Here is an 8,781-nt window from a genome sequence, read left to right on the forward strand (position 1 = left end):
TTTGAGTTTACTATTTGTTACATTTGTTATGTTTTTTGTTTTTTGTTGTTTAAGTTTTTTGGTTTAAGGGGAGACACTGCAGGCAAAAACTCTGTTTTTTTGTCAAGTTTGAGATTTTGAGCTCTTTGGTTTTTCATAAAGTGTTTTTTCAGACTAGTGGAAAGAAAACATCCGAAAGACACTGTTAAGTGTTTATTTATCTATTTGTGTCAATGGATTTCAATTACAATACGTATTTTTAAAGTCTGTTTTCTCAAAATGACTTTTTTCACCTACACAGAGCCATAAATCTTCACTTCAGTAGCACTTACACACACCAAACTTTACATTTTTACTCCTGTCTATATCCTGATGGTTTTTACAGAGGGTTTTGTTCATATATAATTTGCTTGATTTTATACAATTAAAAAAAGAGTTTTTTGTAAAAAACATTAAACAAGAATTTTGAAACTGACTTCATCCAGAGTTTAGATTTTTTGCACTAGAAATGTTCGCAAAATAGCGCATATTTCACTAAATAATGCCTCGTTTGCTTATTTAAACCTAACATTTTAGAAAACTTGTAATACAAAAAATGTTTGCGATTATCGTGGTAATCAATCAGCGTTTCACCTTAAGTAGTTTAAGTTTGTTTGTTTAAGCAAAATCGCCACTTTGTTAAACAGTTTACTGTCTCGAAAGATTGAGTTGTTCCCATCTCCTGCTGGTTTCCTGATGTTTACGACAGAAATACAGCCCATCTCTGGCCGGATAATGACGTGAAGCCGCGTCTTTGGGTACTGATGCTATCTGACTTAATTCCAAAGCAGTAAAGTCATGCATGGAAAAATGTTCCTTTAAATCTAGCCATCTACAAATATCTTTTCTGAAAAGAAGCCATTCAAACAAAACCACATTCATTTCCTGCAGCAGAAATATGCATGTGTCCAGAACACAACACATCTGGAAGTCTTTAAGAACATACATACACATGACACAGTGTTTGAAACGCTCTGCTGAGGTCATTGGGTGCTTTTTCTTCGTCTTTTGTTTCCTTTTGTTTTCCTTGTATGGAGAGATCTTCTCTGGGCTGCATTTGTTATCATTTCGAACGCTCCATCAGCCAGGGCACCTACGACCACCGGCATGCTTAAAAGTGTAAAAACATTAACCCCACTGCAACAGGGACGTACGCAAACACCAATCCCCTCAAATGGAGCTTTAGACGGGACGTTCAGATGCGTCATAATACATTCGGGTTGTAGATGAGCGCAGGGGTCCTACGCAAGACATCATTTTGTTTGAATGCGTATTCACCGAATCATTCTTGAAAGCAGAGTGACACCTAAAGGCTGCAACCCTCCCCCATGCGCACATTCCATTTTCCCCGTTCCTCCACGGGTCTTCTACATTCAAGGACACGGTGATTTTGGGTGGAGAAAAGTGATGAGCTTTAACTTTTCTGTATCTGAGAGCTCCGAGCGCTGGTACGGGGCATCAAATTCCTTCCCCCTAATGACTCGCCTCGGGCGGGCTCGAGGTAAAGCGCTGGTTTCATCTCTCGGTAGCTCCATCTGATTGGCCAGCGGGAATAGTCTGCCGCGTGCATGCTCCCCAGCCAGAGATTGCCACTGCGTAGACTATTGTGTCTGGATAGCAACACTTTTGGCAGTGGCACTTCCAGTTAATTCAATGTGACATCAAAATTCATGGTATGCCTATTCAGAACAGTGCACTATTGATTATACATGTATATATATGTGGACTTGCTCAGACCCGGGCCTTGTTGTGAACGGCTGCGGCATCCAAATGTCCAAAGCTCCAGTGGTCAACAACAATGAAGTGTGCGTGAACTGTCAGCGGGTTTTAATTAGCGGGATTACAGACGCACAGCATGTGAGATGGTGATTATTAGAGCCGACGCAGAGATACACATCGACAAACCCTCCTTTGAACATCCCCGGTCCTCTTTGTGCTTTGACTGGCGTTTCATCACCTGCGAATATTCATCAGCGGGCAGAAGAAAAGCTACTGGTAATTCGCACAGAATTCAGGGGGTTTATCGTTACAGAGGCTAAACGTACCTCCACATTACGGTCATTCCATCGCGTTCACGAGGTCTCGGTTACCCGCAGGTGTTGATTTGGATTGGACTGAATTAGGACTTCTAGCTGCCTGGCCTTTTTCAATAGGACAGGCCTAGATAAACGTGTGCATGTATAAATAGTCAAGGAAAAACCTTAGAGAGATTTTTTTTAAAGCTAAAAGCTCATCATGAGTGAATATAATATAAATATTTTATACAAGGTTTAATTGCATAAAACGTTTAATTGCACAAATGCTTGCTTTCTCTAGCAGTAGTTTTGGCTAAATTAAGATTTTTGTGAAATTCCACAATTATCATATTTTTGGTATGGGTTTGCTGTGGTTTTAATAACTAACACAATACAATTACACCAACATACACTCAAACATAATTCAACCAATATAATGAAGAAAGATGTAAAATGTGTTTTTAGAAACCTAAGAAATCTGTACAATACCTTTTACATTTTTGCTGTTTCATGCCGTTTAAATAATATATATTAGATAAACTATTCCTAAGTCTTTAGTGTGGTTTCACTATTAATATCCTTTGTCGAGTTCTCTCAGATTAATTTCAGCGGAAATGATCAGCGCAACACTACATTAATATCCCAGCTTGAATCCAAGAAATGTGAGAAATTTACTGCCCTCTTTTTATCAGTGGAACTAATGGCCTCATATGGTGTCTTTGTGCCATTTTAATTGTTGTCATAAATATTTTGAGTATCTCATCTAAAATATGATATACTCTCAAAATGTGCAGATTACAAGCGTGAAAATAGATGGATGTGTTGAACAAAGTTATCACGGCAAAAAGAGTCACATTCACACAAAATGATTAAATAAATGTGTCCCAATGCCTTTTATATAGAAGATTTCGTTATCTTAATGAACGAATTTCACTGTTTGATTTGCACGTGTGCCAGCGAATTTGTTTGCCAGCATTTTCTTTTTTTTGTTTTATTCATCTGTTCAAAGTCCTCAAATTCAGATGTGAACGAGAAGAAAGCTAATTAACTATCTCATCAGCACAGGATTGGAGTGTTTTTACCGAGTCGAGCTGGACGCAGTATTGTTCGATAGAGAGCGGCTGTGTGTGTGTGTGTGTGTGTGAGAGAGAGAGAGAGAGACACAGCGAGAGCGAGAGAGAGCATGCAAATACAAATGTGAAGACTAAAAAGACTCAGATTAAAAAAAGGGACAAATTAATTATTATTTATAAGAGTTTATTCATAATTATTATTATTTTAATCCTTTTAAAAACAGGTGTTTTTCCAACTGGAATTTTATTTATTTTACACAGAACAAAAATAAAAAGGTTTATATGTTAAAAAAATCATAATTAAAAACATACACAACACACACACACACACACACACACACTCAGTGTGCTGGTGATGTTGATAGTGGTTTATTGTGTGTACCAGGCTTCCAGCTGAGCCAATTTATGACATAAAATCTACCACCACATAATTGTGCATCTGCATATGGAGCTTATGAGGCAAAATTCATTTCATTATTAGGAACACATTTTGCCAGGTGTGCTCTGAGCTGCACAAATAGAGTTTCACACACACACGTAACCTTGCTTTTTGTCCGTGAGACAATATTCAGAATTCTCCCCCATTACTGGTTTTATTTTATTTTTTATTATTATTACTAATAATTTTTTTCTTTAGGAAAATGACCTGTGAGTGTGATTTACTGTTTTTAGCTCTCATATCACGCAGATCATGTGCTTGTTAGCACTGGTGTGATTTACAGATTAAAATGTTGATTGACTGTGGTTGCAACTAGCGGATAACCAATGCAGATTTTTTTTTTTTTTTTTTTAAGGCAGATGGAAGATATAATGCAGATATATTTAATACAATTTAATGACAGCAAATAGACATACACAGAATGCTTAAATAAATAATAATAAATACATTTATTTTATAAATATTCACTCAAACATTTGGTTACAATGTTAATCAGCCAAACAAACACTATGTAATAAATATATCTGTATATATAAATATATCAAGTATATAATCCAGTAGTCAGATTAAACTAAAGGAATTTTTTTATATATATATATATATATAGTTTCTTCAACATGTTTGGATTTTTTTTTCCATTAGTCACTTATGACGGTAGATGTTTGCCTGATTTTTTATTTATTTAATAATTTTTTACTGTGCCAGAGCAAAAAACTTTCATTTATGGCATTCATGGCAAACTAGCATTGTTTTAAATTGTTAAACATTTAAATGCTTGTTTATTTAGGTTATTTTATGTATGTGTGTGTGTTTGGGTGGAGATGTCTAAAGAGGAACAGAGAGTTTACAAGAGCTCACACTAGTCACCACTGCAACAGGGGTACGCAGAAATCAGGAGAGGTGGATGTGACAGGATGGATACATTATTAAGTACGGCTTCATCACTTTCTCTCCGTTTCTCGGGGACTTATTATTCCCAGCTTTTTTAATGAATAAGGAGGGATAGGATGAAGATGATCAGGGTTTGATTTATGGAACCGTTGCAGAGAACACCACCATCTGGTTCATCCTGGTACTACATCACAGATCGCTGCCAAGACACATGTGCCACTAGCCCAGTCACACACACATGCACATGTGCACGCTAGCTTTGTATCGCAGGACACAACGACCCCTCATTCACACACATACTGCTCTAGCCTGGTTTGTGATATTTGTTGTGTTTTGAGATTTTGTCATCTAGTTTGCAACTTTCAGTCATTTGTGCAGGTCAAAATTTCTGTCACACTTTATTTTAAGAACCAATTTTCCACTATTAACTAGCATGCATTGGCTGTTTATTAGTATTTATAAAGCACATATTAAAGTTTTTTTCAACTGTCACACAATTTCTAAAACCTGACACTTGAACATCAGAACCATATACTAATTTTTGGCCTTTGACTAAGTTTTCAATTTCATAAAACACTTTTTGTAAAACACAACACACAATTCTCTATGTAACAGAAAAATCTAACAGAAATTAATATTATGGCAAAGGTGTTCGTAACATTTTGAATGGAGTGCTTCATTTTGCAAGAGATGTGAGGCATTTTGCATTTTTTGTGTGCAATTCTTGGATTTGTGTGTAAAGTTTCGAAAAAAAGCAGTTGAAAAAACTGTTATGCATTATTCTCTGTGACAGTATTTTAGATCTCTTCATCCCACCCCATACCTAAACTTAACAACTACCTTACTAACTAATAATAAGCAGCAATTTAGATGTTTATTGGGGCAAATGTTATAGTTAGTAGTTAGATGGACATTATCGGACTTTAAAATAAAGTGTGATTAAACTGTCTATTCATTTTTTTTCTTTTGGTCATCGACTTGATGAAAATAACATCAATACATTCACTGTCTCATACTTAGGCTCAGAGGATTGTTCAAATCCTTGACCGTAAAACTTATGTTTTGGCTCACACTGTCCCACACGGTTGTGTTTATGACATGAACGATACCTCAAATCATGCAGCTTGCTGAGAAAAGGTGTTCTAGCATTTTTATGTGCAGACTTACAATCCCCATCTGGCAAAAATATGATGAACGGGTGGGAATAAAATCATATGGACTTTTATTGAAATAGGCACTGAAGCCAAATCTGGAGGCCAGTGTGTCATAAAGACACAGGGATGAACTTTTTGACTTGGACAAGTAAGCAACCACCTATAGTAACCACCCAAAACACCTTAGCAACCACGGGACCTGGTAACATCCCACCACAGAGGTTTGCACAGCCCAGCACAGATGATGATTCATCCCAAGCTTTTTTTCAGACTCTAGCAAAATAGCAAAACAGCAGTAAACTTCAGATGACAGTTCCAGTTAGCTTTGGTGTTTATGGGCCGGGTGGAGTGAACAGCTCTGGGTGGAGTTTGTGGGGTGGGATGCGTTTCAGAGCGGTGGATTGAATTGTGGGGTTTTCTGTGACCTCATAGTCATTGAGCATTAGTGATGTCTACACCTGTTTCTGTTCTGTGTGTTTACACTGGAAACGTCTCATTTTATATATCATTTACAGCAAACCAACGAAACATTACCGCAAAGATTTCAGCCATCAGGCCAATAAAATGGTTCTGGGTGGGTAACTACATTAAATAGTCTTTGGGTGGGTCGTGGAGCTTAGCGGTTAAAGATCTGGGCTAGTAATTGAAAGGTTGTAGGTTCAAACCCCAGAAGGATTTATTCATGAAATATCACCATTGTGCCCTTGAGTAAGGCACTTAACCTTGGGTTACATCAGGAGACTGTTCCTGTGGTTATATGTATGAAATTAATTAGTAATTCTTTGATTCTATATGTCGCTTTACTGCCAATGTTGAGAATAGCTAGGCTACATGCTTTCATATCACATCATCATTCACATCATGTGTGACAGTAGCTCAGATGTTTTCAAAATATTGCTTCATCGAAATATTACTTTATTTTTCCCCCAACAAGCAACATAATAAAAAAATGTCTTTCATTCATTCATAATAAAAATATTTAAACACAATCTATAATGTCTTGTCCCTTATAGTGTTGTAAAGCCAGATTTATTTTAGAAGAATTGGTTTATTTAAATTAGGTTATTTTTAATTTATATGTGACCCTGGACCACAAAACTAGTCTTAAGTTGCATGGGTATATTTGTAGCAATAGCCAGCAATACACTGTATGAGTTAAAATGACTGATTTTTCTTTTACGTCAAAAATCGTTAGGATATTAAGTAAATATCATGTTCTACAAAGATATTTTGTAAATTTCCTACTGCAAACATATCAAAACTTAATTTCGGATTAGTAATATGCATTGCTAAGAACTTCATTTGGACAACTTTAAAGGTAATTTTCTCAATATTTTGATGTTTTGCACCCTCAGATTGCAGATTTTCATATAGTTGTATCTCAGACAAATGTTGTCCTATTCTAATAAACCTTACATAAATGGAAAGCTTATTTATTATTATGTCTAACTCTTAGTTAGGGCTGCACAATTAATCAAATTTCTAATCGTGATTACAATTACAGATGCCATAATTATGTAATCGCAATTACAAAAAAAAAAAAAAAAAACACTTACATTATTCTGCTTGCTTAAGATGTGTGTGAGTGTGGTCATCTTAAGTTTTCATTTTTTACTTTTTTTTATATTTAAAGAAGAAACTATATATAAAAATGTGGCATGCAGTTGCTTCAAACAATGAAAAAAATATCTCTGCTTCAAAGCTATTCAAAACATCATTCAATGTAAATTGTGATAATCGTCTTTAACGTTTAACTTCATTAAATTTTTTTAACCAACTAAAATGATCTTGCTGCCTTAAATATCTTCACTGTAGCCCTACTGACTGTAGTTTAACTACTTTAAATGATCAGTAGCTTATAAAGAAAGTAGCTGTTCATTCCATTAAACCAAATATTGCTGAGAAAAATCAGCATTTCTATAAGGAATTCCCATCATTTAGCGTTGAGGTTTTGAGCTCTTTACATCCAGGTGGCCGAGGTGGTCTGATCTGAGTCTCTCAGCACAGGTGAGGTTATGGCCTAGACAGGAGACCACAGAGGAATGCTGGTGGCTTGAAATGTTTCCCTCCTGGCCGACTAATTTGCGGGTCTAGTGGCAGTCTGATGCTATAGGAACTGGGCCATTTACACAAAGGTTGCCTGTTCTGTCGTAAGTGATCCATGAACCAGAGAGTTACTGAGATTACAGTCCTGTTCTATCAGCACCGTGCCCTTGAGCAAGACAGAGAACGCCTGAGAACTGACTGCCCTGAGGGAAACATGTTCTAGATCTTTCTAGACGAAAATCATACGCAAAAAGTCTAACATTGTGTTTTTATTTAAATTTTTTATTATTATTAACTTCTTTTGTATCAGGAATACATTAAAGCTGTCTTGAAAACTCTTTAAAACTCCTTTTTTGCTATGCCTATGCGTATGTGTGTATGTCTTTATTTACTTATTTTGCTCTTTTCAAATGCATGTATGCTCTTAAAAATAAATGTGCTTCACAATGCCATAGAAGAACATTTTTTGTCTAAATGGTTCCATAAAGAACCTTTAACATCTGAAGAACCTTTCTGTTTCACCAAAGGATCTTTGTAGCGAAAGAAGGTTCTTCAGATTATAAAAAGGTAAAAAAAAAGAGACGGTCCTTTAAAGAACCTTTCACTGAATGGTTCTTTGTGGAACCAAAAATGGTTCTTCTACACTATAAAAAAAAAAAAAAACACAATTTGTTGAGTCAGCTTAAAATAATTTGTTACCCTGCTGCCTTAAAATTTTAAGTTCAGTCAACTCAAATAAGTTTAGTTGACATGAAATGTTAAATTGTACTAAGTGACAACCTAGTGTTTGTTAAACTTAAAATCTGGGTAAGTAACCCAGCTGCCTTAAAATTTTAAATTGAATCAACTCAAATATCTAATTTGTCACTTAGTACAACTTAACATTTCAAGTTAAACCAACTTTTTTTTTTGAGTTGACTGAACTTAAAATTAAGGCAGCTGGGTAAAAAATTATTTGAAGTTGTTTAAAAAATTGTTTTTTACAGTGTATAGCACCACTGTGAAGAACCTTTTAAAGCACATTTATTTTTAAGAGTGTACTCAGACCTAGACTTTCAATCTTAACATATGAATATACAAATTTTTGAAGCTAACAAAGAGTGAAAAAAAACACAAGCCATTTTGAATACACTCTAAAAACTGCT

The sequence above is a fragment of the Labeo rohita genome, chromosome 11 (assembly GCF_022985175.1).
Source record: "Labeo rohita strain BAU-BD-2019 chromosome 11, IGBB_LRoh.1.0, whole genome shotgun sequence".
NCBI lineage: Eukaryota > Metazoa > Chordata > Actinopteri > Cypriniformes > Cyprinidae > Labeo > Labeo rohita.